The sequence below is a fragment of the Alligator sinensis genome, unplaced genomic scaffold, assembly GCF_000455745.1.
Source record: "Alligator sinensis unplaced genomic scaffold, ASM45574v1 scaffold337_1, whole genome shotgun sequence".
NCBI classification, from domain to species: domain Eukaryota; kingdom Metazoa; phylum Chordata; order Crocodylia; family Alligatoridae; genus Alligator; species Alligator sinensis.
This window is the reverse complement of record NW_005841927.1, coordinates 156872-166297: the sequence shown is the minus strand read 5'-3', so window position 1 is coordinate 166297 and position 9426 is coordinate 156872. Positions and strand designations below refer to the sequence as shown.

At 66.1% G+C, this 9426-nt stretch overlaps 1 protein-coding gene across 7 annotated transcripts in view; it reads right to left on the bottom strand.

Moving 5' to 3' along the window:
- The window catches only part of FGR (FGR proto-oncogene, Src family tyrosine kinase), an 11300-nt gene extending 6786 nt beyond the window's left edge, over window positions 1-4514 (bottom strand). Inside the window, exons 1-3 of one of the 7 annotated variants that reach the window (XM_025198706.1) lie at window positions 4320-4514; window positions 1982-2111; window positions 428-488 (exon numbers count right to left, since the gene is read on the bottom strand). The gene's annotated coding sequence lies outside the window, so the exon portion shown is untranslated. Of the gene's footprint in view, window positions 1-427; window positions 489-613; window positions 827-912; window positions 1957-1981; window positions 3023-4319 lie in introns of those variants that run through there. The other 6 variants (XM_006019227.3, XM_006019229.3, XM_006019226.3 and 3 more) reach the window with 6 other exon arrangements.
- Between the last annotated feature and the right edge of the window lie 4912 nt (window positions 4515-9426).

Below are 9426 nucleotides of genomic sequence, written 5' to 3'. Positions count from 1 at the left end.
CTCCAGGCAGATGGGGCCAGGCCCCCCCGACCCCACACACCCCCACACACCCCCAGGGCAGAGCGCGTGGGAGCCTGCTGGATGCAGGGGGTGGGGGACGGCACGCGAAGCCAGAGCTCCTAATGCAAAGCGACAGCCACCGCAAACACCTGCCCACGGCCGCCCGGGGAGACGGGACGGGGCTGGGGGCAGGGAAGGAGCTGGGGAGCAGCTGAGCCTCAGGTCCTGGCCTTGCTGCCCCCCCTTGCTGGCTTGTGGGGTCCCCGGGGCAGCTGTGCAGGCTCCAAGGCACCGCCCGGGTGCAGGGGGGGGAGCTCCCTCTGGATGCCCCTGCTCTGCTGTGAGGTCTGACAGTCTTAGATCCCCCCAGTGTGTCCCAGAGCCCCCCCACCTGCCATCAGCAGGACCCCCACACCACAGCACTCACTGGGATGCCTCCTGCGGTCAGTTCAGCTGCTCCATGGTCCCCGCGGCAGGAGAACGAGCACCTGGAAGCACGTGGAGATGACGAGAGGCACCAGCCTGACGGTACCCGGTGCTCCCAGTGCACAGCAGCGAAGGGCAGAGCCCCCCACACCAGACCCTCCCTGTCCCCTGAGCCCACTTCCCCCACCTGGCAGTGACTCAGAGGCATTTGGGGAAGTGCCCCAGGGAAGTCAGGGCTTGCAACACCCATGGGGGGTCACGAACATCTCTCTCGCGCCCACGTCCCCAGAGGCACCAGCCCACACTGCTGTGCATCGTAGCTGCAAAGCTGCTCCCCCCCAGAGCTGGTCGCATTTCAGCTGATGGGTCTGGCCATGCCTGCTCCCTCCCTCTTCCTGCCTGGGCGTCGGGGCTGCTGGCTTGGCTCCTTGCACGTCATGCCGCCCCACCCCATCGGCTCCCGGTTCCTGGAAGCTGACAACTCACTTCCCTGCTGCTGGCCGGTGGCTTCCCCCCTCCAGGAACTCTCCCCAACTCCATGTGCCAGCCCCATGCCAGCCCTGGCCGGATTCAGGCCCAGCCGGACTCTGGCATGTTGCGGCGCTGTCTGGCTTTGCTCGGGGTGATGCTCCAAGGGGATGGGGGCAACCCCCAGAAGTCAGTCTTGGTCCCCCGGCAGCCCCCAGCTTTGAATCCAGGCTGCCTGGGCCCCGATCCTGAGAGCAGAGATCGGGCACTGGGGAAGGCTGGCCTGGAAGTGCTGCCAGGTCGGGTCCGGAGATGCTCATGTCACGGCCCTGCTCTCGAGGGCAGCCTGCGGTGGCTGGGGGGACGCAGACCCCCGCTCCCCAAAGGCGTCTCGGGCAGCTGGCTAGCAGGGCCAAGCAGGGGCCTTTGGGCCAGAGATCGGGAGAGGGGTCTCTGGGGCAGACGGACCCAGCACAGCCCAGGGGAAGCCGGCCGCATATCAGATCTAGGAAGAATTTCCTTCAGACACCCCTGCATCCACCTCCTCCCCCCGGCCGGCCATTTCCTCGCTCCCCCGCGGCCAGACAACAATGAGGATGGAGAGAGACCCTGTGGGACCGGACACGGCAGAGCGGGGCCCGGAGCCGGCCCCTCTCCCAGCGGGGACGCGGGCCTCACACAGCTGCCCCTTGCGGACGTGCCCCCTTGGCCAGGCGGGCATGGGGGCCTGGGGGAGCCGGCTCTCCCCTTCCCACAGAGAGAAAGTTGGGGGCCGGACGGGGCATTGACCTCTGCCCTCCAAGCCCGCAGGCTGCAGCCACGGCGAGGGGGCTTCGGCCACGCAGAAGGGCAGCCGGAGGGTGGCTTGGTGCACGAGGCACCAGGCAGGGCCTGATCCTGGGGTTAGGAGCCTGGCAAGCTCTACCCTGCTCCCACGCTTGCACCCACGCCCCCTTCTCCAAGAGGGGATGATGCCCCTGAGTCCTCCCCGGCCCAGCCGGGCTCAAAGCAGCACAACCCCGGAGCAGACGGGACGGACGCATTTCGACCCAAGGCACCGGCTCTTCTCAGCCCTGCCCGCACTTACCCCCCCAAGCCCCTCGCAGCACCTGGGACCGGGCGCCGGGGTCAGTCGGTGGAAGCTGGCGCTGCAGCCCCGGGAAGCCGCTGGCCAGTTTATTATAGTCCCACTTCCGCTCGCCGGCTGCGGGCGCTGCCTGTTCTCGGAATGGAAGAGGAAGGGGAGCGAGGCCACGGGTCAGCGCCACCGCTCGCAGCGCCTGCTCCGGGCACGGCAGGAAGGGAGGGCCCGAAACGGCTCTTCCCTCAGCCCGTTCCCCCCGGCACGGGGCGGGCTGAGACCTTCCGCCCTCCCTCGCGCCAACCACGGCTGGGTCGTGGCCTGGGAAATCGTCGCCTCCCAAATGGTTGGGTTGGGTCAGCCTGGGCCAGAGCGTGCCAGCTTCCAACGAGCTCCCCGGCCCCGCGGCAGAGATGCCGCGGTCCACCGGGTATGCAGGCCGTGCCGGGAGGCAGCTCGGCGTAGGGCGAAAAGGGCGTCAAACGCAGGAGGCTTCAAACCAAGCTTTTGGGGCTCAAGAGCGTGCCTTTCCCACCCGCGGAGGAGAATCCGGGACCAGCCTTGGCTACGGGGAGGCTGCCTGAACAGGGGGGCTCTGGGCATCCGCGGGCAGAGCTGGAGACCGAGCGAGACAAAGGGAAAAGCGATCCATGTTTTCTGGTGGACTGAAAAGCCAGAAAGGATTTGGTTGAGTGGGGAGAGGAGGACGGGGGTTGAACCAAAGGCTTCGTTCCCCCCGGGTTGAAGCATTTTGCTCCCATTTCCAGCGTTTTTAGCTTTTAAGAACCAAACTGGGAAGGAGGAGGATGAAGAAACAGCTGCTCCCACTCCAGAATAGCCACGGCCAGACTTTCCCCTAAGCTTTCTGGGGAAAATATTGGTCCAGCTACATGTCCCCACGCTTCGTGGCCCTGGCCCCCCGCGGCGCTCTCCCCGGGACCTTGCCCCGGTCGCAGGAGCTGGCATCTCCCGGACAGAGGGGACAGGATGGGGCCAAGGCACAAGAGGGATGCGGTGAATGGCAACACACCGGACGCGGCTGCTGGTATCCAGGGCCTTGTGCCTGCCCCCCAGCTCGCACGGCCCTGCAGCAGCCTGGCAGACGCGCACCCACAGCAGCGCAGCCCTCGCCCGCAGCACCACGGCGAAGCGAGGAGTGTCTAGGGTTGGGCTCCCGGCACAAAGCCCCTCTGTCGAAGGGCTGCGGGATGTTCGAGTTTCAGACTGGGCTTTGCAGGAGCTCACCCCCGTGGCGCTGCATGCAGCACGGCCACACTGACCGCAACCCCCAGCGCAGAGGAGCAAGGGCTGAGTCGCTGGAGCCAGAACTTGAACCCGTGACCCTAGCAAACACAGGCCTGCGGATGCGGGGGCAGGCTCAGAGGGACGAGGCACCTGCGAGAAGCCATTAGGGCACGGGAGGGTGGAGACAACAGCAACACCCCTAGTCCAGGTCCATGGGAGAGGCCACATCCCCAGCCCCCGGTGCTGCCCCATGTCCCCAGCCCGCGGGCACGGAGAAGCCCGCTGACGACGCAAGTGCATCAGAGCGCACGGGCACCACAGTGCCCCAGCCCTGCGGCCACTGTCAGACGCCGGCAGCCCCGGACAGGCACAAGGGCGGCTATTGAGCTGCAACGATGCTCTGTCTTCCTGGCCCGGGGCCAGGCCTGTCCTACAGGCACCCATTGTCTGGGAGGGCACCTCTGAGGCCTGCCCCCTCTCGCCCACCGCCAGCCTGCTTGGCCCTAGCTGGGGGAAAGGGGAAGCAGGTTTCCCCCTGGCAGGAGCTGCGATGAGAGGGGGCCCCTGATCAGAGGAACAAGGGAGTGGGTCTGGGGGCTCAGGGGAGCATCCCCCGGCAGGCAGCACCCACTCTCTGCCGATGCCGCCAGGCTGCCTTCCCCCAACCTGCCCTTTGGCCATGTCTCTGGCATTAACCCCCTTATTCTCCACCCCCGCAACCACCCAGGATCTTGAGCGAACGCGAGGCACCTCTCAGGGTGGTGGGGGGGGTTGCATAAAGCTTTGCCCCAGCACCCCTGCAAGATGCACGGTGCAGCCCAGGGTCTGAAGCAGGGGACCAGGAAGCCCAAGTTCGGCTGCTGACGTGCTGCGTGGCCCCAGGCTACCTGTGCCTCGGTTTCCCTTCCTGCCCCTGAGGACTGGGTCCCCTGTATGTGGGGGCCTCTCCCCATGCCAGGGGTCGCTGACCCCCCTGAAAGCCCTCAGTCCAAGAGACGGCCCCTGGAGCCCCATGCAAAATCCCAGAATGAAACACGCAGGCACATGATGGAGACCCGCCAGCGGCAAACCGAAGCACCAGCCCTGCGCATTTGCTCACCCCTCGCCCCGCTGCAGCCGTCCGGATGGGATGCATCAGGTCCCCTGCGCCCAGGACATCACGCCAAGCAGCTTCCCGGGGGCATCCCCCGAGCTGGCCGGCGGCTGCAGCTAGCGCCCCTCTGCCGTGGCCATCAGGGCCTCGTGGCTTCCCGGCAATGCGAGGGAGAGCGCCTGCCTCTGCACAGACACCGGGAGGGCGGGGAAGTGTCACCGCCACTTCCGGGGGGGCCCGGAGATCTCCCAGCCTTGGCCTGACCAGACCGAGGTTGCGAGCAGCAGCTGTGTCTGGGAGGTGACAGCGGTGGGGGAGGAACTGCAGAGCAGCTCGGTGCAGAGGAAGATTTCCCCTCTCTGCAGCCATCACCACAGCCCTTGCAGCTTCCTCTGCCGTGGCGCTGGCTTCTCACTTAACTCTTTCCTCTGCACACGGCCACCCACCCCGGGGCTCCGGCATGGAGAGGTGGGGGCGGGGAGGGCTCTCGCAGAGCCCCATGCACGGGCTTGTCCCCCGCGCCCAGAGCAGAGCTCGCTGCAGCGGAGACTAGAAGCCTTCTGCCTGCCCGGGGCAGGGGCAGGCTGCAAGCATCTTCACTTGCCTGGCAAAGGTGCCAGGGAGCATCACTGAGCCGGGCTGCAGAGGAAGCCTGCTCCACTGCCCCGGGCAGCTGGGGCCTTCCAGTGCATGCACACCTGTGCTGGCCAGGTGGCCGTGCACCTGGGACCCCAGCCAGGCTGGGTTGGGGGCTGAGAAGGGGAGAGAAACCAGCGGTGGCTTGGAAATCAAAGGAGATGTGATGGGGGGGTCTGCTGCTCCATGCCAGAGAGCAGGCGGGTGCTGCGTGGGCTCGGGCTGGGCGCTGTGCTGTAGGTCGGGCCAGGCTGCATGCACAGGGACGATGGGCCACGCAGGGGAGGCAAAGCCGCTCCGCACCGGGCAGCTGGGGCAGGTGCAGCTCGGCCGTGGCCTTGAGGCTGCTGCTGGAGACGTGCCCAGCGGCAGAAGAGGTCGGCGGGTCTCCCTCCAGGCCTGGAGCGCAGCCAGGCTCCGAGCAGATGGCAGCTCCTCAACCGGGCACGGCTCTGCCAATGCCCCACCGCCCCGACCTGGGGAACGGGCATGAGCAGCGCTCCCTCCCCACCGCCGGCGGGGCTCTGCAGCCAGTACGCTGGAGCGTTCGCCCAGCAGGGCCTTCGCCGAGGTTCGGCAAACTCATGTCACCTATGCCAGGCCACCGCCCCCGCCAGCCCCTTCCCGGGCCGGAGCCATCTGGCCACCCTGTTCCCTCTGCTCTGTTTTAAAGCATTTCCGAGAGCTGCCCTGTGCTGATGCAGGACACGCAGCTGAATCAGGAAGCTGGCTGAGCGGCAGCAAAAAGCCCCTCTCCTCCCTGACATGAGCTGCCTGCAAAGCAGCCCTCAGCCCCGGTCTCCCTGCAGCCTCCCTCCTCCAAAGCAAGTCCTTTGCCACCTGAAGCCAAGGTCTGCATGACACCTGAAAACCACCCATCCTATCTGCCTTCTGTTTCCCTCCACCCGTTGCCTTGCAAGGCTCAGGGAAGCAGAAGTGGGGGGTTTCCCGAGTTGCCCCGGGATGAACGGTGCCCCCACAGCACAGGGGGACGAGCCCTGAACGCGGGCAGCAACGGCTCGGCGGGGTTTGAAAGGTTTCCCTTTCTCCTGCCGCACAACGAAGTGCGATAAGCCTTGAGCAGTGAAAATAGCCCGGGCACTTGCAGCTTGCGGCAGGGCTGGCGTCTAGTCAGCTTCCTTTTCCGCTCCCCGGCTCGGACCCGAGCGCTAATGGGCTCTCGGCGCGAGCTAAAATACCAGGAGTCGGCGAGACCTGGGAGCACCGAGGAGAATCGTCCCCTCTGCGGTTGCAGGAGGCGGACAGACCCACAGCGGAGACCCGTGTCCCCAGCCAGGCCCCGTGTCAGCCAAGTGAGGCTAAAAGGGGGCTCAGCCCCCACGGTTTGGGGCCCCCAGAGCGCCCTGAACGGCCAAAGGCAACAGCCCAACGCTTGACACTTTCCCCTCCAAAAGAAATCCCCTCCAAACTCCAAGCACCCCATGAGCAGACGACTTGACAGAAGGGGCTTCGAGCCAGTCAGCTGCCAGCCGAGGAGTCCTGGCTCCCGGCCGTCTGCTCGCTAGAACAAACCCTGCTCGCGGCCGCGCTGGTGTAAGGTTCATGCCACCATGCCAGCATCCCGACCGGGCTCCAGCTTTGCACCACCGAGAAAGGAAGATGTAGCCCCAGCACCTGGGGGCATTTGACACCCAAGCCTGGGAACAGGGCCAAGCTCCCACCCTAGCTCTTACAGGGATGTGCTGCAGAAGGCCAGGCAAGTTCCTGTGCCTCAGTTTCCCCGCCTCGGTGCCAAAGGAAGGGTCAAGGTGCGCAGAGGCAAACCTATACCCAGAGCACAGGGGCAGCCCCCACCCAAGGCGAGCTGAGTGCATGGTGCCTGCAGAGGGAAGAGGAAGCCATGTCCTTCCGGTCCAGCACAGGCATGGTGGTGGGAGGAAGCTGCGTGGGCCCTGGTGAGGCAGGCTGCAGGGCCCGGGAGAGGGGGATGCCATGGCTGGCTCCAGCCAGGGAGCGGGGCGGCGGGTGAGGGGCCAAGGGGAGCGGGGAGATGCAGCCACAGGGCTGACCAGGGCACATGCCAGCATGGTGCCCCTCTCCCGGGGTAGGTCAGCATCAGTGCCCCCTTCTAACATCTGGGGAAACTGAGGCACGGGGTGGGAAAAGCTCCCCATCCCAGCACAGGCAGGAGCTCAGGGGCAGAAGCTAACAAATTCACCCTCCCAGTGCCGTGGGATGTGCGGGTACCGGAGGGCAGAGGCACGGGAGATGGGGCAGCGCTACAGGCTGTCCCCTGGGCCCCCAGACCCCGCAGCCATAAGAGCCCCCATGAACGGAGGCCGCAGTGGCTTTCTCTGCTCCGGAAGCTCAGCGAGCTTATGATCACACCTCCCCAGGCCCCACATCCTCTGCTCACCCGGTTGCGCATGAGTGAGGCTTGTCACAAAAGCCTTGCGAAGACCCCCCCGTGGGAGGCTGAGCCGGGCCGGGGGGCTCAGAGCATTGCGGGGAGGGAAGAAGCCAGCTCTCCACCACCAGCCATGGGAGGGAGGAGAAACTGGGCCGAAAGGGAGAAACCTGGAGCATGAGGGGCCAACTGGGTGCAGAGCAGGGGCTCTGCACATACAGACCCGGTTTTGCCCGCTGCCAGCAATGCCACCAGGTCGGGAGTGGGGAGCGTGCCCCTTGCAATGAGACTGGGGGAAAGAGCTCCGAAAATTCACAGGGAGAGGCCGGAGCAACAGGAGCCATGGGGGCGAGAGACCCGCTGCATCCGTGGGGGAGCAAGACAGGGCCGGTCCTGGGGCTGTTTGCAATGAGGGCTCTGCCGCCACGACCCACGGTGTTAGGAGCCACACGCCCCACAATCCGACTGAGGTTCATTTACCCCCACATCACTGCTAGATCCCGGCCTGAGCTTGCCTCAGCGGACAAATGCGTCCCCCGTGGCAGGGAGCAGCTTTGCGTTGCTTGGGAACGATGCCTGACGGTGCCCCAGGCAGCTGCCCCTCTCCCGGCAGTCACCCATCACACATCTGGGAAGCCCAGCAGGTCACACAACCAGGCCCGTGCATGTCTCACGTGGTCCCCCCGTGCCCACAGATCCCACCGGCCCGTGGCAGGACTCCGACCATGCAGCAAGAGACGCAACGGCCACCAAGACCTTACAGCCAGCCCACTCCCCCATTGATGTCCCCCTCAACACAGCTCGCCCCTGGCCCTCGCCCTGAACCATTGCCCTGGCATCTCGTGGGCAAGGCATGGAGCTGGGATGCTCCAGCTGAGCTCCCAGCTCCCTTTCTCTGCCACGCAGCAAAATTACCCCCTTTCTCCCATGTGCTGGCTATTTAAGACCAACGCTCTGGGGCAGTGACCTTTGCTCACGGTGTCTGGGTACCCGGTCCTGCTCTCTGCGGTGGAGCATCAGACTAGGTGACTGGGGGGGGTGCGAGTGAACATCACGCAGCCCCATTTGCAATGGGCCTGCAGGAGCTTCCCTCGTACAAAGGCCCGTGGTACCCAACTAGACCCTCGCTGCCCCCACGCCGGCACTGCAGAAGAGACCAGCTGAAACCCCGCTTAGCCCCTTGCCAACAAGGCGACGCTGAGGCAGTCGGACAGAGGGATAGGCTACATGTCTGTTGTCATCCCAGACCATGGGGGAAGGGGACAGTCCCAGGGGGACAGAAAGGACTTTTAGGAGAGCCAGAGGCTGCCAATGCAGCAGGCTCCGGGGCTCAAGTCAGGGGGGAACTGGTGCAGAGCCCAAGCGGGAGCTTTGTGGGTCGGCGAAGGAGCCCCCAGCCCCAGCTTTGCCAGGCCCCTGGGGGAGGCTTTAGGGCAGCAGGGTCCATGCGGTCACTGCGCCGTGGTGCCCAGTGACCTCTGTCCTGCACAAAGCCCCCCGGCCTGGTCTACTCCCAGGGCTCCTGGGTCACGCAGAGCAGCTCCCAGACTGGCAGGGGGCACGGGGAGGAGTGCAAGGGGCTGGGACCGCACTGCGGGCTTGTCCCCCGCATGTCACTGGGCAGGGAGCATCGAGCTGGGCACAAGAGTCAGGGGCCGTCAGGGGCCCACCCTCTCCCTGGAGGTGTCCGCCAGCCCCCACCCCGGGAGCAGGGAGGGGAAGTGCAGCCAAGCCGGCTCTGGCCCTCATGCAGGACCCCACTGGGCACGTGACAGCAGGGGCTGCCTGGGGGCCCAATCCTGCACCCCCACCTTGCAGGGGTCGGGTCGCCTAGGGGGCCCCAACCCTGCACTGCCCACTTGCGAGGGCTACCTGGGGTCCCCATCCTGCACCCCCTTGCAGGGACTGCCGGGGGAGGGGGGTGGCCCTGCATTGCCCCCCTTGCAGGGACTGCTTGAGGGCCCTCATCCTGCACCCCCCCCTCCTTGCAGGGGCTACCTGAGGGGCTCCATCTTGCACTGCCTCCCTGCAGGGACTGCTTGGGGGGCTGATCCTGCCCCCCCCCCCCACAGGGTCTACCTTGGGAACCAATTCTGCACCCAACACCGG